Here is a 22,022-nt window from a genome sequence, read left to right as displayed (position 1 = left end):
ACTTAAAAAATTATGTACCATTTGACGAAGGACATTTTAAGTGTAATATAGATGCAGCATTTGCTACTTAAATATGTCCAATTAAGCAATTGTAACAAAGTGGAACTTTAAAACGTATTATCTAAGGACACCTACTATCCATGATAAGTATTCAACCTGTCATAAGTCACTCAAATTTAGAGATACAAATCTAATTCTTTTACAAGTTGTTCTGAATTTAATTCTAAATGTATATTTAACAAAAGCTAAAAATCTAAAATTTTTAACCAGAAGTATGTGCAGGTTGTGGATGGTAGGTAGCAAGTTGCGTGTGGCATTGGCAAGTGGCAGGTGGCTGGAGGTTGTCTGCTTCATGTGGGATAGATGGGAGGTGAGCACCGGGTCATGGCTGGTGTGTGGAGGGTTGCATGTAACCAATGGCAGGTGGTAAGTGGCAGGAAACATAAGGCATGTGGGGGGGGGGGATGTCAAGTAATGGGATATGGGGGAGCGGGGAGAGACAGGAGATTGGAGGCAGTTTGCATGTGGCATGCTGCATCTGGCGTGTGGTGGGTGACATGGTGCCTCCAACCGCGCGGCCATTCTACGAGGTGTGGCTAGAAAAAAACCGGACTAGTACTGGTGAAACAATAAAACGAATGCAATAAGGCTGAAAGTCGCGTGGCCTGTCACGTGACTATCGCTCCGCCTACTGCTCGAGTTTCATCTGCCTCCTGCACTCAGTCTGCCCGTGGCGTCTGTTTTAAGTAGTTGACGTTTTGTCTGTGCGTCGGAAAAAGTTGAGTGTACAGAAAGAACAGCGTGTTAACATCAAATTTTGTTTCAAACTAGAAAAATCTGCAAGTGAAACGTTTGTAATGTTACAACAAGTGTAGGCGATGATTGTTTATCGCGAACACAAGTGTTTGAGTGGTTTAAACGATTTAAAGATGGCCGCGAAGACACCAGTGATGACACTCGCACTGGCAGACCATTGTCAGCAAAAACTGATGCAAACATTGAAAAAATCGGTAAACTTGTTCGACAAGATCGCCGTTTAACAATCAGAGCAGCGTCTGAGTTAACAGGAGTTGACAAGGAAAGTGTTAGGCAGATTCTTCATGAAAGTTTCAACATGAACAAAGTGTGTTCAAAAATGGTTCCAAAGTGTCTCACAATTGAACAGAAGGAACGCCGAAGAATGATTTGTTCTGACATCCTGGAAAACATTGAAAGTGATCCCACCTTCTTACAAAATCGATGCATTGGAAAACTCCTGGTTCTCTACGACAAAAAAAAAAAAAGCACGAATGTCAAAATCGAAATTCAAGGCAATGATGATTGTTTTTTTTTTTTGACATCAAAGGGATTGTGCACATTGATTGGGTACCAGAGGAACAAACAGTGAATCAGCATTACTACATTAGCGTCCTGGCTACCCTACGTGAGCGAGTACGGAGAAAACGGAACGATTTGTGGAGAAAAAAGTCATGGATCCTTCACCAAGACAATGCCCCAGCTCACAGTGCGTTGTCAGTGAAGACGTTTTTGGCAAAACACAACATTCCCATCTTAGATCATCCACCCTACTCACCTGATTTGGCCCCCTGTGACTTTTTTCTTTTCCCTAAACTCAAGTCAGCTTTGAAAGGAACTAGATTTGAGACTGTTGAAGCAGTAAAAGAAAAAGCGACGGAAGTAATGTATGGACTTACCGAAAATGATCTGCAGCATTGCTATGAACAGTGGAAAATTCGTATGGAGCGGTGTAGAGACCGAGGAGGAGAGTACATTGAAGGAGATAACATGAAATTGTAAATAATTGTAAATAAATGTTTTTTCCAGCATCAGTCCGGTTTTTTTCTAGCCGCACCTCGTATTGTCGTCAACGTACATATGGAGAAATTATCATCGTAATAAAATAGGAGAAATCAGAGCCCGTGCAGAAAGATGAAAGTGTTCATTTTTCGCACGCGCTGCTAGTGTGTGAAACGACAGAAAAAGTCTGATCATTATAGGAATAATAACAGTAAGATTCCATAATAGCGGATTCCAGCAGAAGATTCAGTTTTCGTTTGGTACGGACACGCCTAGTTACGAGTTAACAGGTGTAGAAACGTAGTTTGTCTGCTGATTTGAGCGAGCAAGCGCAGGACTACCTTCGTGACGTACGTGCCGCGGCCTGTCTTTCTCGTAGGCCTCGCCTCAAAACATGTGACGTCACGCCATTGCGCGGAAGCTCGCGGAAGCGAAATTTTGCTGTGGCCAGTACCGAGCCAGGGTGTAAATTGGACATTCAACAGAGCCACCATCCCCGTTGAAAATATCCTGCGCAGATGAGGAGGAAACGTCGTATTTCAAGGTGAAATCCATTCCATCACGGCATAATAGCCCGGAAAATTTTATTAATTGTGACATTTCCGGCCGTGAAAGTTAACATTTTACTCTTAGATAATATTGACTTCGATTTATTGGAAGAACACTTGGAAGATTCAACAGGTCTATGAGACAGACCACCTACACCACGCTTGTTAGTCCTCTGCTGGAGTACTGCTGTGGTGTATGGGATCCTTATCAGATAATTCTGACGGACTACATCAACAAAGTTCGAAGAAGGACCGCTCGTCTTGTATTATCGCGAAATAGGAGAGAGAGAGTCACAGATATGATAAGTGGATTGCTAAGGCAATCCCTAAAACAAAGGCGTTTTTCATTGCAGCGAGAGTTTTCACGGAATTTCAGTCACCAAATTTCTCCTCTGACAAGGGGAGGCCGCCAATTGTGAAATTCAGATTCGATTCATACTGCACATAATAAAAGCTCATGGCCAGAGGTGTAATGTGGCAAAGCACCAAGATGCACTTCTCAGCCGTTGTCGAGAAAATCGACAGTTAAAAGAAACCGTTGCGGTGAAACACTCTCTACGATTAATAATTCTCCACAGCGTCGAGGCGCAAGGGTAAGCGCTCGGGTTCGTAATCCAAAAGTCGCCGGATCGAATCTGGCGCCATGCAACTTTTTTTTTAGTATTTGTTTTTTGTAATTCAAATATATATATATATATATATATATATATATATATATTAGAATAGAGACCCCACGATATATATATATATACATATATATATATATATATATATATATATATATATATATATATATATCGTGGGGTCTCTATTCTAATTCGAACGTTTGACTTACACTATACGTATTCGTTTCGGAATATCGTTTCTACGTCTTCCGTTAACTATACTTGGTAAATATTATGAAGACAATTAATAACATTTGTGAAATACAACTTTGTTTGCGGAAAACCTAATCATGTTCGAAGTCGCCAGTGTTTCCTCGACAAACGACGTTCAACAACTTATTATATGCACAATTGTTGCAACTGATTGCCGGGAATTTTATATATATATATATATATATATATATATATATATATATATATATTTGAATTACAAAAAACAAATAGTAATAAAAAAAGTTGCATGGCGCCAGATTCGATCCGGCGACCTTCGGATTACGAACCCGAGCGCTTACCGCTGCACCACGACGCTGTGGAAAACTATTAATCGTACAGAGTATTTCACCGCAACGGTTTCTTTTAACTGTCGATTTTCTCGACAGCGGCTGAGAAGTGCATCTTGGTGCTTTGCCACATTGCACCTCTGGTCATGAGCTTTTATTATGCATAGTATGAATCGAATCTGAATTTCACAATTGGCAGCCTCCCCTTGTGAGTATGAAAACATTCTATTGTCAAAAAAATGTTCAAATGTGTGTGAATTCCGAAGGTACCAAACAGCTCAGGCCATCGGTCCCTAGACTCACAAAATACTTAAACTAGCTTATTCTAAGGACAATACACACACACACCCATGTCCAAGGGAGGACTCGAACCTCCGTCGGGAGAGGACGCGCAGGCAGTGACATGGCGCCTCCAACCGCGCGGCCATTCTATTGTCGTCAACGTACATATGGAGAAATGATCATCGTAATAAAATAGGAGAAATCAGAGCTCGTGCAGAAAGATTTAAGTGTTCATTTTTCGCACGCGCTTTTAGTGTGTGAAACGACAGAAAAAGCCTGATGGTGGTTCGAAGAACCCTCTGCCAGGCACTTCGATGTGAATTCCACAACAGTCACGTAGATGTAGATTTAGATGTTGAAAGGGGACTGTCCTGTCTGCCCTAACGATTTTCTAGAAGTTTTGGCCACAACTGTGAATGAAACTGTGAATCTGATAAAAGTACTGAACCTCTGTAGTATTAATAAAACCATATTCTTTGTAAGTAGTGTACCCGCCAGGGTAGCCGAGAGCGCTAACGCGCTGCTTCCTGGACTCGGGTAAGCGCGCCAGCCCCAGATTGAATCCGCCCGGCGGATTGACGCCGGGAGCCGGTGTGCCGGCCGGCCTGGATGTGGTTTTTAGGCGGTTTTCCACATCCCCCTAGGTGAATACCGGACTGGTCCCCAGGTTCCGCCTCAGTTACACGGCTCGCGGACATCTGAACACATTCACACTATTTCATGGATTCCACTAAACACAGACAGTTGGGGTACACTAATTCCGTCCTGGGGGGTACAGCGTGGCGGCAGGAAGGGCATCCGGCCACCCCCTTACAATTAACGTGCCAAATCCGATTAACCATGGCAGACACTGCGTAACCGCAGGACAAGGCGCAAGCGATAGATAGAATTCTTTCTAAGTTTGCTCCTGAGACAACACAGAGGTTACTTATTTCGAAGTGAGCATCAAGTAGTGTGTGTTAGACAGTCTGCATAGGTTCTTGATTTGACAACGATGGAAGCTGGCCTGCCGTGTAGGGGAGGCAGAATAATTTAAAAAGAATTCTGTAATAATGTATTCTGACGAAAAATTATGTGGAACTGAAATGATATGAATGCAAGAACTGAAACGGTACAGTAGTTTCCGCTCTATAAGCAGCAGGTTTCGCTGCTCGCTCGCACCGGGAAATAGGAACAGAGGCGGCTCCACAGCCAATTTTATTACACGACGCGGTCGGCCGCGGGTGCAACAGAACCCATGTGGACGGGTGGAAAGAAATGTGTCAGGCTTCATAATACGTATGTATATGTGTCGTGTATTATGCATTTCTTGTACGTGGATGTGAATCTGCACATGAACTTTCCTAATCCTCCTCACACATTTCCGTAAAGCGTGGCCAAATCTTTGTTGGGAAGTAGTTCTGTAGTATAGTAGTGCCAACCTTACTCCTGGCTAGGGGATCAGAGAGACAGCACAGGCAGGTAAAAGACAAAGACTTTCTAGTGTCACAAGATTTGGGGCGGAGAGGTTGGTCACGGCCAAGTGGTTCGACCACGCCTTCCACCGGGGCCCAGGAAGACCTCCGGGTGCCCGCCATATTGGGGAGTGTTACAGAAGACGGGTAAGTGAGCAGACGTGCCCTCAGTGCGTCTGTCTCAATGTTCAAGCATGGAAGAGAGGTATTTGAATATTTGTACTAATTCTTTTATTTCCATCTTCGGATTGTGTAAGGAAATGAATGTGCTCGTTTAATTCCGGAAATTTGACCCCCTGTGTGAATGTATCTGGTCCCCAGTTTGCCCGTTAGCCTTCTCACATAGTGAATGTCATATGTAAAATATTGGGAGACTTTGGTGGTATACATTTGGCCAACGCATTTCCGTCTTACCTGTAGAAATGTGCGTGCAGATTAGTATATAATATACCCGAGCTATAAGTTGTAAAATTGTAATATCTGTAAATTGAAACAATTGCTGCTGTCGCTGTAAAGTCCAGTGGTAATGTTTAAAATAAATAGGAAATCAACTGTCATCAATCTTTAACATGCCTTAAAAATCACAAAGAAGTCAAGTTAAAGGAATTCATTTAAAATAAAAGATATAGAATGCAGGGACCCACACATCAGCATGTGAGCCCTCCAGCCCCTTGCCTAGTATCGTACAGAAAGGGCACGCTCTCTAGGTAGCGCCCTCAAGCTCCCCTCCCCAGTTATCCTTTGTGCAATTTTCATTCAGGGCTTGACGACATCAACTTTCATCTGGCGTCCCTAGGCAAGGAGGTTAGACGGTATACTTTCAGAATGTCAGAAGGGCGTTTTTTTTCGTTTTACATTTCTGAACATATAGAGCAACTAGCCAATCTCTGCGCCATTTTTAAATCCTATAAAGACCTGCCTGAAAATTTATGCAGTTTCTCTCAGACAGTACTTGATTTATTGGTGACGCCACGTAGCGCTCTGTATGAAAATCGCTGACTGCGCTGTGTGCAGTCTGTCGCTGGTTGGACTCACTGTTGGATTATTCGCTGGTGTAGTGCTGGGCAGTTGGATGTGAACAGCCCACGGCGTTGGGCAGTTGCAGGTGAGCCGCCAGCAGTGGTGGATGTGGGGAGAGAGACGTCACAGTTTTTAGAGCTGGCGAAAAAGGGTTCAAACGGCTCTGAGCACTATGGGAGTTAACATCTGAGGTCATCAGTCCCCTAGAACTTAGAACTACTTAAACCTAACTAACCTAAGGACATCACACACATCCATGCCCGAGGCAGGATTCGAACCTGCTACCGTAGCGGTCGCGGGGTTCCAGACTGAAGAGCCTAGAACTACTCGGCCACACCGGCCGGCCTGAGAGCGGACGATCTGGACGTGTGTCCGTCAGAAAAAGGAAATTTGTAACACTGGGTGTCATGAACTGATGTATATATCATGACTTTTGAATACTATTAAGGTTAATACATAGTTTGTTCTCTATCAAAATCTTCCATTTGCTAACTATGCCTTCCAGTAGTTAGTGCCTTCAGAGTCTTTTATTTAGCTGGCAGTATTGGCGCTCGCTGTATTGCAATAGTACGATTAACGAATATTTTTGTGAGGTAAGTGATTCATGGAAGGTATAGGTTATTGATAGTCAGGGCCATTCTTTTGTAGGGATTATTGGAAGTCAGATTGCGTTGTGCTAAAAATATTTATTTATTTAGTTATTTATTGTTCCGTGGGACCAAATTAAGGAGAAGTCTCCATGGTCATGGAACGAGTCAATACATGAAATTATAACACGATATTAGAAACAGATAAAATGAAATATCAAAAAAAAAATATTCAGGTGACAAGTCGTAAGTTTAAATAAAGAAAATCAACAATGTAATACTGGAATTTGCTTAATTTTTTAGCTCTTCCAGGAGCTCCTCGACAGAATAGGAGTGAGCCATGAGGAAATTCTTCAGTTTAGACTTAAAAGAGTTTGGGCTACTGCTAAGATTTTTGAGTTCTTGTGGTACCTTATTGAAAATGGATGCAGCAGAATAGTGCACTCCTTTCTGCACGACAGTCAAGGAAGTGCATTCCACATGCAGATTGGATTTCTGCGTAGTATTAACTGAGTGAAAGCTGCTAACTCTTGGGAATAGGTTAATATTGCTAACAACAAACGACATTAAAGAAAATATATACTGTGAGGGCAATGTCAGAATTCCCAGACTATCGAATAGGGGTCGACAAGAGGTTCTCGAACTTACACCACACATAGCTCGAACAGCCCGTTTTTGAGCCAAAAATATCCTTTTTGAATCAGAAGAATTACCCCAAAAAATAATACCATACGACCTAAGCGTATGAAAATATGCGAAGTCAGTTTAGTGATGATCAGAATAAGTAAAGAGAAAAGTGTTTGAGTGCGTTGACTTTTGATCAGCTGTCTGAAAATCAAATAACGTAGAAGTTTAGCAGCACAGTCATTCATAAATCTTCAAAGGGGACGTTTCACATTATAGATAACTACATCATCTGTAGAAAGCCTGATTTTACTATAAATATTGTCTGCAAGGTCATTAATCTGTAACACGAACTGTAAGAGCCCCAATAAACTTTCCTGGGGTACACATCCGAAGTTACTTCTATATCTGACTATGACTCTTCATCCAAGATAACGTGCTGTGTCTTCCCTACAAAAAAAAGTCCTCAATCCAGTTGATCCCCATATGATCGCACTTTTAACAACAAGCGTAGGTGCGGTACTGAGTCAAATGCTTTTCGAAAATAAAGAAACACCGCCTCTAACTGGTTGCCTTGATCCAAAGCTTTCAGCATGTCTTTTGCGAAAAGTGCTAGATGGGTTCAGATGATCGATGTTTTCGAAAACCATGCTGCTTGCACTGAGGGGGTCATTATATTCGAGATACCTCATTATGTTTGAGCTCAGAATATGTTCTAAGATTCTACAACAAACCGATGTCAAGGTTTTGTGGATCACTTCTACTACCCTTCTTGTAGACGGGTGTGACCTGTTCCCTTTTACAAGAACTGGGCGCCGTTTTTTGTTCGAGAGATGTAGGATAGATAATAGTGAGAATATGGGCTAAATGAGCCGCGAATTCAATATAGAATCTGACAGTGATTCCATCGTGGCCTGGAGCTTTGTTTAGTTAACTATATGTATAACGTAAGTCTGTCGAAGATTCCTGTTCAGGAAACTTATTCTTTGTGGCAGCTACCTTTGAATATTTTTTTTTTTTTACATCGCGACAACAGTTCTAGCCCATTACTGCATCTGCTATGAAAGTCATGCCCACAAAATAGCCACTGTAGTTGCTTCGTTCCTGTTGGACTGCATTAAAAACCATATACGCGAGACAATTACCGAGTTACACCTGTTTTCAGATAATTGTGCCGGCCGGAGTGGCCGAGGGGTTCTAGGCGCTACAGTCTGGAACCGCGCGACCGCTACGGTCGCAGGTTCGAATCCTGCCTCGGGCATGGATGTTTGTGATGTCCTTTGGTTACTTAGATTTAAGCAGTTCTAAGTTCTAGGGGACTGATGACCTCAGAAGTTAAGTCCCATAGTGCTCAGAACCATTTCAACCATTTTTCAGATTATTGTACTGGGCAAAACAGGAACCATACATCGTCAAGAGTTTATCTTGCCCTAACTTACACGTGCAGCTTTAAAACAATTGCACAGTTTTTTTTTCTTCACGCAGACATTCACACAACCTATGCGACAGAAAATTCAGCGTAATAAAACGTCCTCTTAGCAAATGTGACCGTATCTATACTCAACTTGAAGTTCGCGAGCTTATAGCTAATGCTGAGAAAAAAACATCCAGGGACTATTACTCCAGTCGAGACTGACATGGATGTTCTACCTGTTGGCCTACTTATTATCAGGATCTGTCGAAACTAGGTATCTTCCAAAAACTGAAAGAGCGCAGTTTAGTTTCTCCGAATATCATTATTCTGAGTTGTAAAGACAAGAGAGTACCCAAAATCAGGTGGGTTTCAAAGCCTGAACACCTTAATTCTCAAGAAAACTAATGAAGTATCTTTACCTAGTGACGAAATTCCTATCAAAAATAGCAAAATTGAAGGCTTAAAGAAAGTTATGGCATATAATGTAGTAAAACGTAAAGTCTTTTACGATCACCTTTTACAGTGACCAGTAGCTTCTGCTTCTGCCAGTGATAATTAACAAGGTTCAGAAAACCAAGTCTTTGTAATGTAAATAATATTCATTAACAATCAAAGATGCGTGTTTGTAATATGAGCTAACTTATATTATTTAGTATTTAATAAAAACCTACTTTACTTGAAGTAAAACCACACAGTAAATTTTATTGACTGTCAAAACGTACCTAAGCCAACAATATAAAATAATTTTTTTCTCGTTTCCTATGGGAATTACGCGCACAAATACATATTTCAATACGTAATTTTACCAAAGCACCCTTTTCCAACAAGCAAGAAATCTAAGTTTATTTTGTTTTTCTCAGAACTATGAATAAGTGACTTACGTACCTTTTAACAGTCGACGATTTGTTTGTTTTCCTTCTTAATATTAGTGGCAACTCCGGCTTCAGTTCAGTTTCACTTTTCAACGTGGTTCATTCACCTTGAATAACCAAAAGTGTTTACGTGTGCATAGCGAAACTAAACAGAACAGCAGGTAGGCGCCTACACCGTCAAACTTCGCTTGAGACTCGTCAGATTAGCTGGGAATTCCGAACCATCAGCGATCGATCGCTGCGATCTGCGATTTGTCCACACACGTCTGCAATCTGTGGGCAGATTGCAGGACATGATAACGAATCGCTGCAAATTCCTCGCTCATGTGTGTGTGTGTGTGTGTGTGTGTGTGTGTGTGTGTGTGTGTGTGTGTGTGTGTGACAGAGAGAGTGGGGAGGAGGGGAGGGGAGAGGAGGGAGGGGGGAGAGGAGGGGAGGGAGGGGGAGAGGAGGGGAGGGAGGGGTGGGAGGGGGAGAGGAGGGGAGGGAGGGGAGAGGAGAAGGAGGGAGGGGGAGAGAGGGGAGGGGAGATGGAGAGGTAGGGAGGGGGAGAGAGGCTGGAACGAGGGAGAGGAGGGGGAGGGAGGGGGGATAGAGGTGGGGAGTGGTGGGGGAGAGTGGGGAAGAGAGGGGGAGCGGAGAGGGAGGGAGGGTGGAGCGAGGGAGGAGGGGGAGGGAGGGGGGAAGGAGGGAGAGGGAGAGAGGGGGGAGAGAAGGGGGATTAGGGAGAGAGAGGGAGAGGAGATGTAGGGTGGGGGGAGGGAGGGGGAGAGGGGGAGGGGGAGAGGTGGAGGGAGGGGGAGGGGAGAGGGGGAGAGGGGGAGGGAAGAGGAGGGAGGGAGCGAGGAAGGAGGGAGTGAGGGGGAGGGAGGGAGCGAGGGAGAGCGAGAGATGGAGGGAGAGGTGGGGAGGAGGAGGGGGAGGGAGGGAGAGAGGGAGGGAGAGAGAGGGGGAAGAAGGGTGAGGGGGAGGGGGAGAGGGAGAGAGAGGGGGAGGGAGGGGTAGGGAGGGGGAGAGGGGGGAGGGAGGGAGAGAGAGGGGGGGAGGGGGGTGCTGGATAAAAATTATGCAGAGTGCTTATAGAACTTGGCTCTCAACGATAACCAAATTTTGCCCAGTTACGAGTAGAACTCAAGCACAGAGGCCTCCGTGGAAATTTAATTATATATGTAGATACTTCATCCATCCCAGGACTCAAGAATTTCGATGATGTTTCCCTGTTATCGATATCAACAATGGCCAGATGACGAAATATGTGATATAAATGGCCGCATTCAGTTAGAAGCTTTCATTTATTACACCGCCAAAGGACCTTAATATGTGTCATAAATTTCACCGTAATACGTCTGCCCGTTCCTGACAAAAAGGGTTTTTAGCAGTCGGACAGACAGACAAACTACGAGGGTTCCTTTTCTACCGATTGACGTACAGGACCCTAAAAATACAACAAAATTACGATAATAATAATCAGTCATTTCCTGCCGTTCAAGGAGAGATGTATGAGACATTACACTATGAAATTTGCCGAGACTAATTCTTTTACATCGTGCATAGGTGCACGGAAGTTTATGAGCAAATGGTATGTTAGTTACCTAATGTTATGTTTGTCGTGGTGCGGCTATATTATGTATAGGAGAAGTTAACATTTTTATTTCCGACAATCGGCCTTGGGGGCGAGCTAGATAGTACTATGCACATGTAGGGGTTCGGCGGTTTTGTGCAGCTGAAGTACGGAATCGTAATTTACACAACATTGATTCGTTAGTATGACTGCGCAGTTAAAAACAAATAGGAAAAATTGTGGTGAATAAACTGTGTTGTGTACTCACATATTCCGGACCATGAAAATGCTACGCATGTGTGCGGCGAGCCGCGCCGCAGGTGACACTGTTACCTCAGTCTGAGTGGCGCAGAAGTTATTCCTACTCCAATCAACGTACACGAGCTGTAAACACACGTTACACTGACCCACACACGCACCAACCGACCTACCGACTACTTGTACGTATGTAGATGGTTTGACCAACCGACCGACCAACCAACTTTCCTTGTCGGGCAGTGGGTTGGATTCAGTCACCCGACAACCAAGCACACTCCACAGTATGTAAAGAACATATCTGTCAATACGCAGGTGTACAAATCAGTAGAGCTATGGTAAACAGAGCGATTCGGTGATGTATCGTGTCTGTTGCATAAATAATGAGTCTTTCATCTAATTGCTTCAGAGAAGTATGAAAGTTAGTCTAACAATTAGAATGCACACCTAGAATCATGAAAACTGGAGTGAACCAAAGTTTCACAGCAACGATAAAGAAAAAAATCGGCTGAGGATGCGGAGGGGAGGGGTGTGTGGTCAGCACCCCACTCTCCCGGTCGTTACCATGGTTTTCTTTAACCAGAGCCGTTACTATTTGGTCGAGTAGCGCCTCAGTTGGCATATGGCTGACAAGGGGAGGCCGCCAATTGTGAAATTCAGATTCGATTCATACTGCGCATAATAAAAGCTCATGGCCAGAGGTGTAATGTGGCAAAGCACCAAGATGCACTTCTCAGCCGTTGTCGAGAAAATCGACAGTTAAAAGTAATCGTTGCAGTGAAATACTCTCTACGATTAATAATCTTGTACAGCGTCGTGGCGCAGCGGTAAGAGCTCGGGTTCGTAATCCGAAGGTCGCCAGATCGAATCTCGCACTATGCAATTTTTTTTATTATTAGTTTTTTGTAATTCAAATATATATATATATATATATATATATATATATATATAAACTATTAATGAATTGCTTATGCATGTTGGTGAAGGCGGAGCGCTCTCCAGTTGTACCGCCTCCATTTTTCCGTTTTTTTAACAGGGTGTACCAAAGCTCTCCCGTCCGCACTGATTTTCGACGATGTTATAAGTTGCGCTAGGGACCGCATCTACCTTCTTTCGAAGTTAGCAGGCAACTACGCTGTTATGCGGCGGCTCGTTTCGGCCCATTCAACATCTGTCCTTCAAGTGTAACGAGCGAGTAACGGAGTTTATATTTCATACCTGCCACAGCGAATTTGTGTTCATGGGGTCTCTATTCTAATTCGAACGTTTGACTTACGCTATACGTATTCGTTTCGGAATATCGTTTCTACGTCTTCCGTTAACTATACGTGGTTAACATTATGAAGACAATTAATAACATTTGTGAAATACAACTTTGATTGCGGAAAACATAATGATGTTCGAAGTCGCCAGTTTTTCCACGACAAACGACTTTCAGCAACTTATTATATGCATAATTGTTGCAACTGATTGCCGGGAATTATATATATATATATATATATATATATATATATATATATATATATATATATATATATTTGAATTACAAAAAACAAATACTAAAAAAAAAGGTTGCATGGTGCGAGATTCGATCCGCCGACCTTCGGATTTCAAACCCGAGCGCTTACCGCTGCGCCACGGCGCTGTAGAAAATTATTAATCGTAGCTCTTTTCACTGTCGATTTTCTCGACAGCGGCTGAGAAGTGCATCTTGGTGCTTTGCCACATTACACGTCTGGCCATGAGCTTTTATTATGCGCGGTATGAATCGAATCTGAATTTCACAATTGGCGGCCTCCCCTTGTGAGTGCACCCCGAAAAATGGCAACAGCGCACGGCGGTCCGGATGGTCACCCATCCAAGTGCCGACCACGCCCGACAGAGCTTAACTTCGGTGGTCTGACGTGAACCGGTGTATCCACTACGGTAAAGCCGTTGCCCTGCTACATATATAAGGAATTAATAAAGTTTACCTAATCTTTTGTTTTATTTCTTTTGCTTACAGTGGCATATTTCCTCGAGTACTGTAAACTGCACTGCAGGTTTCAGGAATCAATTTAGATGATAATTCTTGGCACACAACTCCACAGAATTGGAAACACTAGTAACTTTTAGAAGTTATTACAAACCGTAATGTAACTAACAGCCTCTCCTTGCAGTTTAGAATCTGTCTCAAGACTGTATTCTTTTCCGTTAAGAACGGTTTGGTAGTTTCTAGCAGCTTCCAACAACGTATTGCACCCGCTGTAATATTATTGATATTTCCGTCCTATGAAAGCTTTGAGTACCCTTTGAAAGACATTTGTTTTGTATAATTTACATAACTGTAAAGATGCGCATCTAGCGCGGACGCTAATACATCGAATGCGCAGTCAAAGAAACATTTTAACAGAAGCTGAACGACGTTCCGCTTCGATCTAAATAAAAGATGACAGTAAAAAAAACTTTGGTAGATCCTCAGATTTTTTTAATGTACTTCTGTTTGTGGTGTGAAAGCGTAAAGGAGGTCGACTTTAAGTTAAAGAAGTGAGCGATCTTGCTAGCGTGCAGACAACATTATTAATTAATAAAATTAAAGTAATTCATGTTCGAAACTGTAAATCAGCAAGTTATTGTTATCAGAGGTGTTGAACAGTGCAAGAATTGTCTTCAACGAAAGGAGAAAAGTAGTGACTATAATTTGTGAAAAAAAAAAAACGTGAACCAAGGAGACAGCACAGGACAGGCTGAAATCTGATCGCACCATACTGTTAGAAAAGTAATTATGTAAGTTGTATTGTTTATACCATGGACCTTGCCGTTGGTGGGGAGGCTTGCGTGCCTTAGCGATACAGATGGCCGTACCTTAGGTGCAACCACAACGGAGGGGTATCTGTTGAGAGGCCAGACAAACGTGTGGTTCCTGAAGAGGGGCAGCAGCCTTTTCAGTAGTTGCAGGGGCAACAGTCTGGATGATTGACTGATCTGGCCTTGTAACACTAACCAAAACGGCCTTGCTGTGCTGGTACTGCGAACGGCTGAAAGCAAGGGGAAGCTACGGCCGTAATTTTTCCCGAGGACATGCAGCTTTACTGTATGATTAAATGATGATGGCGTTCTCTTGGGTAAAATATTCCGGAGGTAAAATAGTCCCCCATTCGGATCTCCGGGAGGGGACTACTCAAGAGGACGTCGTTATCAGGAGAAAGAAAACTGGCATTCTACGGATCGGAGCGTGGAATGTCAGATCCCTTAATCGGGCAGGTAGGTTAGAAAATTTAAAAAGGAAAATGGATAGGTTGAAGTTAGATATAGTGGGCATTAGTGAAGTTCGGTGGCAGGAGGAACAAGACTTCTGGTCAGGTGACTACAGGGTTATAAACACAAAATCAAATAGGGGTAATGCAGGAGTACGTTTAATAATGAATAAAAAAAATAGGAGTACGGGTTGGCTACTACAAACAGCATAGTGAACGCATTATTGTGGCCAAGATAGACACAAAGCCCATGCCTACTACAGTAGTACAAGTTTATATGCCAACTAGCTCTGCAGATGATGAAGAAATTGATGAAATGTATGACGAGATAAAAGAAATTATTCAGGTAGTGAAGGGAGACGAAAATTTAATAGTCATGGGTGACTGGAATTCGTCAGTAGGAAAAGGGGGAAAAGGAAACATAGTAGGTGAATATGGATTGGGGGGAAGAAATGAAAGAGGAAGCCGCCTTGTAGAATTTTGCACAGAGCATAACTTAATCATAGCTAACACTTGGTTTAAGAATCATGAAAGAAGGTTGTATACCTGGAAGAATCCTGGAGATATTAAAAGGTATCAGATTGATTACATAATGGTAAGACAGAGATTTAGGAACCAGGTTTTAAATTGTAAGACATTTCCAGGGGCAGATGTGGATTCTGACCACAATCTATTGGTTATGAACTGCAGATTGAAACTGAAGAAACCGCAAAAAGGTAGGAATTTAAGGAGATGGGACCTGGATAAACTGAAAGAACCAGAGGTTGTACAGAGTTTCAGGGAGAGCATAAGGGAACAATTGACAGGAATGGGGGAAAGAAATACGTAGAAGAAGAATGGGTAGCTCTGAGGGATGAAGTAGTGAAGGCAGCAGAGGATCAAGTAGGTAAAAAGACGAGGGCTAATAGAAATCCTTGGGTAACAGAAGAAATATTGAATTTAATTGATGAAAGGAGAAAATATAAAAATGCAGTAAATGAAGCAGGCAAAAAGGAATACAAACGTCTCAAAAATGAGATCGACAGGAAGTGCAAAATGGCTAAGCAGGGATGGCTAGAGGGCAAATGTAAAGATATAGAGGCTTATCTCACTAGGGGTAAGATAGATACTGCCTACAGGAAAATTAAAGAGACCTTTGGAGAGAAGAGAACCACTTGTATGAATATCAAGAGCTCAGATGGCAACCCAGTTCTAAGCAAAGAAGGGAAGGCAGAAAGGTGGAACGAGTATATAGAGGCTTTATACAAGGGCGATGTACTTGAGGACAATATTATGGAAATGGAAGAGGATGTAGATGAAGATGAAATGGGAGATAAGATACTGCGTGAAGAGTTTGACAGAGCACTGAAAGACCTGAGTCGAAACAAGGCCCCGGGAGTAGACAACATTCCATTAGAACTACTAATGGCCTTGGGAGAGCCAGTCTTGACAAAACTCTACCATCTGGTGAGCAAGATGTATGAGACAGGCGAAATACCCACAGACTTCAAGAAGAATATAATAATTCCAATCCCAAAGAAAGCAGGTGTTGACAGATGTGAAAATTACCGAACTATCAGTTTAATAAGTCACAGCTGCAAAATACTAACGCGAATTCTTTGCAGATGAATGGAAAAACTGGTAGAAGCGGACCTCGGGGAAGATCAGTTTGGATTCCGTAGAAATGTTGGAACATGTGAGGCAATACTAACCTTACGACTTATCTTAGAAGAAAGATTAAGAAAAGGCAAACCTACGTTTCTAGCATTTGTAGACTTAGAGAAAGCATTTGACAACGTTAACTGGAATACTCTCTTTCAAATTCTGAAGGTGGCAGGGGTAAAATACAGGGAGCGAAAGGCTATTTATAATTTGTACAGAAACCAGATGGCAGTTATAAGAGTCGAGGGGCATGAAAGGGAAGCAGTGGTTGGGAAAGGAGTGAGACAGGGTTGTAGCCTCTCCCCGAAGTTATTCAATCTGTATATTGAGCAAGCAGTAAAGGAAACAAAAGAAAAATTCGGAGTAGATATTAAAATTCATGGAGAAGAAGTAAAAACTTTGAGGTTCGCCGATGACATTGTAATTCTGTCAGAGACAGCAAAGGACTTGGAAGAGCAGTTGAATGGAATGGACAGTGTCTTGAGAGGAGGATATAAGATGAACATCAACAAAAGCAAAACGAGGATAATGGAATGTAGTCAAATTAAATCGGGTGGTGCTGAGGGTATTAGATTAGGAAATGAGACACTTAAAGTAGTAAAGGAGATTTGCTATTTAGGGAGTAATATAACTGATGATGGTCGAAGTAGAGAGGATATAAAATGTAGACTGGCAATGGCAAGGAAATCGTTTCTGAAGAAGAGAAATTTGTTAACATCGGGTATAGATTTAAGTGTCAGGAAGTCGTTTCTGAAAGTATTTGTATGGAGTGTAGCCATGTATGGAAGTGAAACATGGACGATAACCAGTTTGGACAAGAAGAGAATAGAAGCTTTCGAAATGTGGTGCTACAGAAGAATGCTGAAGGTAAGGTGGGTAGATCACGTAACTAATGAGGAGGTATTGAATAGGATTGGTGAGAAGAGAAGTTTGTGGCACAACTTGACTAGAAGAAGGGATCGGTTGGTAGGACATGTTTTGAGGCATCAAGGGATCACAAATTTAGCATTGGAGGGCAGCGTGGAGGGTAAAAATCACAATACACTAAGCAGATTCAGAAGGATGTAGGTTGCAGTAGGTACTGGGAGATGAAGAAGCTTGCACAGGATAGAGTAGCATGGAGAGCTGCATCAAACCAGTCTCAGGACTGAAGACCACAACAACAACAACATTGTTTATAAATAAGCCGTAATTTGCTAGTGAGAATTGTTTGAATATATTTAGTGTTTACCAGACTTCTTATTCTGTTCTTTTCCTTTACACTTTTTTATCCTCCGTGCCATATTATTTTTATAAATGTCAAACAGCCTTTACTACAGCAGAGAATACTGCGGCATCCTGGTCGTAGACAGAAGGCCGCTCCTTGTCATCTATACAACTCATAACTGCCCCATTTATTAATGATTTCATTTGCAAAAGCAATTTTTTTTTACTATTAGTTGTTAAAGGTCCCTTAGGTAATTATAAAATTCATACTGATTACGTAAAGAAATCCGGGTTGTTATTTTCCAAATAATAGAAGTCTTTGCGTAATCTGAAACTAGCCTCCTTCTGACAACGATCAGGAGCCGACCAGAAGGCGGACGTCTTCGACCGCTTTCGTGTGTTCTGTGGCAAAGCGGTGCCAAACTGGGAACACGGCATTCTAGTATGAAATACAGATTTCAATTGATAGAATTGAAATATATTTAACGTAATAATAATAATTTTTTTATCATACTAGACCGCTCACAGATAATTGCGAAAATTAACGGCTCTCATGTCCTTAGGTAACAAAGTGTGGGTGAATTTCTTTCCTTGCAAAAACAACTCCTTTCTTCACAGCTTTCTTTCGGCTTTTTCTGGCCTTGTTATCTCTAAAACAGCCAAGGCAAATCCCATGTTTCTGTGTAAAACCAAGAAGTATCTCATCGAACATAACCGCAGTGAACTTACTATTAGGCTGGTGCATAAGCTCCAAAATAAGCTGGAATTCCGGTTGTTATGGGTTTATTTACCAATTAACATTTTTTATTCGTAGTTCACTGTTGCTATCTGGCTAGTTCGCGGACATTGCAAGCATGTTGGACATAGATTACTACAGTGTTGTAATCATGGAGATAGTTAGTCAAGCTATGGATGGCAGAAAAAGGAGTGCCGAATGGAGAAATCGGAACATTTCCGACATATTTTTGTGTTTTGAGTTCAGTATAGGGGCGAAGGCAGCGGAGGCAGCCAGAAAAATTTGCGCCGTACGTGGGGATAATGCCATTGGACAGAGCACGACAAGAAAACGGTTTTCGCATTTTCAGGAGCATCGTTTTAACATCAGTAGCTCTTCACCTTCAGAAAGACCTTCGGAGTTTGACGAATATAGTTTAAACGGGTTAACGCACAATGATCAATCTCAGTGCACTCGAGAACTGGCAGACGTGACGAAATTTGATAATTCGACCATCGAGTGATATTTTGATGTAATGCAGAAGGTTCAAAAAGCTCTCAGCCAAAATCACAAAAATCCGCTTGAAACCCCCCCTTTCTATGTAAAGGATGACAGTGCTGGAAAAACTCTTCCATTATTTGATTTTCAAACAGCTGAGCAGAACAGAACGTCAATAATCCCTTCAAAAGAATGGCCCTGCCTAACAATAACCTATACCTTTCATGAATCACTTACCTCACAAAAATCTTAGTTACTCGAACCACTGCGATACAACGAGCGCCAACACTGCCAGCTAAATAAAAGATTCTAATTACTGGAGGCACTAACTACTGATAGACGTAGTTAGCAAATGAAATATTTTGATAGAGAACAAACAATGTATTTACCTTAATTAGGAATATTTGCTAGTGTAGCGTTGGGCAGTTGGATGTGAACAACGTGTATCGTTGGGCGGTTGGAGGTGAGCTGCCAGCAGTGGTGGTTGTGAGGAGAGAGATGGCGGAGTTTTGAGAGGTTACTATGAGTAGACGATCTGGACGTGTGTCCGTCAGAAAAAGGAAATTTGTAAGACCGTATGTCTTTCAGTGCTCTGTCAAACTCTTCACGCAATATCATATCTCCCAATTCATCTTCATCCTCTTCCATTTCCATAATATTGTCCTCAAGTACATCGCCCTTGTATAGACCCTCTATATACTCCTTCCACCTTTCTGCTTTCCCTTCTTTGCTTAGAACTGGGTTTCCATCTGAGCTCTTGATATGCATACAAGTGGTTCTCCTTTCTCCAAAGGTCTCTTTAATTTTCCTGTAGGCAGTTTCTATCTTACGCCTAGTGAGATATGCCTCTACATCCTTACATTCGTCCTCTAGCCAACCCTGCTTAGCCACTTTGTACTTCCTGACGATCTCATACGCCTCAACTGGTAAAGTGATATGGCTAAAAGTATCAGTTCAACAGTATTGGCTAAAACACTATCGTGTCGAAATGAAACTCTCGATACGAAGATATTTCGATACTTTCTCTCTCTCTCTCTCTCTCTCTCTCTCTCTCTCTCTCTCTCTCTCTCTGTGTGTGTGTGTGTGTGTGTGTGTGTGTGTGTGTGTGTGTGTCTGTGTAACTACATCATCTGCAGAAAGTCTGAGCTTGCTGTTTGATATTTTGGGCCAATCATTAATATTCATCTACGTGCAGTGGCAGCTGCTCGCTGTTTGTCCAGAACGCAGAGCCAAACAACGGCGAGACGCAGCGCCGGCCGTTGTTTAGGAGTTGGCGTTGTTTGCGAACTGCCCAGGCGCGCAAATACAGGCTGGCCGTGACGTCCGTCTGTTTGCTCGGCGCACGTCACCGCAGGCCCGCCGCGTTATTAATAACAGGGCACGGCCGGCTGCTGCTGGCGGAGGGGGGCGGCCGAGCACACTGGAGCTGCCTCTTGGCTTTCCCTCCCCCCCCCCCCTCCCCCCTCTTGTTTTATTCAATTACGCTCTCATTGCCCCGACAACGGGGCCGCCCACAGCTGCGCTATTTCTTTCGCCAGTCAGCTGCTGAAGCACGAACCACAGTGAGCCCTGTAACGGCACATTCCCATAACGCACCATTGGCCAGAGGTTACTGTACTAAACTGTGGTGTGCGTACTGTAAAACCTTCGGTCCACACACACCATCAGATTATTTGACTTGTCGCTCTAACGAAATAGGCGAGTGTCAGCAATATGTCTCGTGGTCTTACCGTGGCGTGTTTATCTTCTGCCGTTAGTCAGACGTTAGAAATGCCATTTGCACGCTTAGAGTAGCAGATTGACGGTGACCAACTTTAAACAGAACTTGATTAATTTTCACACACATTTATTAAAATAATAACAATCATAGATATTACGTAACTTGATTCTGGATGCTGTTTACAATTGACAATCTGAAGTTCCTTTGGTCTTGGTACATTAATCTTATTCTTACATATCTCTGATACTTGACAAAGTGTATATTCATTTATCTTCATGGCTATGTAGAGGAATATGGTAATCTTATTAGGCGCGGACTGAAACTTGACTACAGACTAATACAACTGGTACAGACTGACTATCGGAGATCTGTACACTCGTTATAATACCCCATGTTGTGTCGGTAGCTGGGCCGACACCGTGAAGTTGAGATGGCTGAAAATGCACGCTAGACTAACGCAGACGGGCGTGAAGTACTGGAACAGGATACGTAATTAATGTTAGGAAGAAAAGTACGGAGCAGGTTTAATACTTAACTTTTTACTCATTCCTTGTGGTACATCGATCTTGACGATACACAGAAGACTTTAAGTACAATCACTGTATGGCTAATGGCGCCTTGCTAGTTCGTAGCCATTAACTTAGCTGATGGCTATTCTGTCTCTCGGCTAATGAGAGAGAAAGGCTTCGTACATCTGGTCGGTAGCTAGGTTCTCGTACAACTGGGGCGAGTGCTCTCTCGTATCACGAGACCTGCCTTGGTGGTGGCGCTAGGTCTGCGATTACACAGTGGCGACACGCGGGTCCGACATGTACTAAATGGACCGCGGCCGATTTAAGCTACCACCTAGCAAGTGTGGTGTCTGGCGGTGACACCACACCCCACGCGTTCAGGTATCACAGCGCGAGTGTGATCCGCGAGGAGAAAAGGTTCTACGTTAGTAGCAATCTCAATGGCTGCGTTACATATTAATACGCAGATCGGTTGAAGCAGAATTTGGTCCGTCTCTAAGGCAGCGCCATCTCGTAGTGCGGAGACAGACGAGCGCTGCGCCTGCGCTGTTGTGCTTAGCGGGGCGCGCTCTAGTGGGAAGTTCTGTACGCGCTGACTACGCGGAACTATGTACACAACATAAACCATATTCTTTAGCTTCCAAACTCAACTCATATATACAGGGTGGTCCACTGATAGTGACCGGGCCAAATATCTCACGAAATAAGCATCAAACGAAAAAACTACAAAGAACGAAATTCGTCTAGCTTGAACGGGGAAACAAGATGGCGCTATAGTTGTCCCGCTAGATGGCGCTGCCATAGGTCAAACGGATATCAACTGCGTTTTTTTAAAAATAGGAACCCCCATTTTTATAACATATTCGTGCAGTAAAGAAATATGAATGTTTTACTTGGACCACTTTTTTCGCTTTC

At 42.8% G+C, this 22,022-nt stretch overlaps 1 pseudogene; it reads right to left on the bottom strand.

Annotated features, from left to right (window-relative positions):
* Positions 1-13,401: 13,401 nt before the first annotated feature.
* On the bottom strand, positions 13,402-13,519 carry LOC126428586 (5S ribosomal RNA; annotated as a pseudogene).
* Positions 13,520-22,022: the final 8,503 nt, after the last annotated feature.

Source organism: Schistocerca serialis, chromosome 12 (genome assembly GCF_023864345.2).
Source record: "Schistocerca serialis cubense isolate TAMUIC-IGC-003099 chromosome 12, iqSchSeri2.2, whole genome shotgun sequence".
Lineage (NCBI taxonomy): Eukaryota > Metazoa > Arthropoda > Insecta > Orthoptera > Acrididae > Schistocerca > Schistocerca serialis.
The sequence above is the reverse complement of the archived record's forward strand: the minus strand, read 5'-3'. Positions and strand labels throughout refer to the sequence as shown.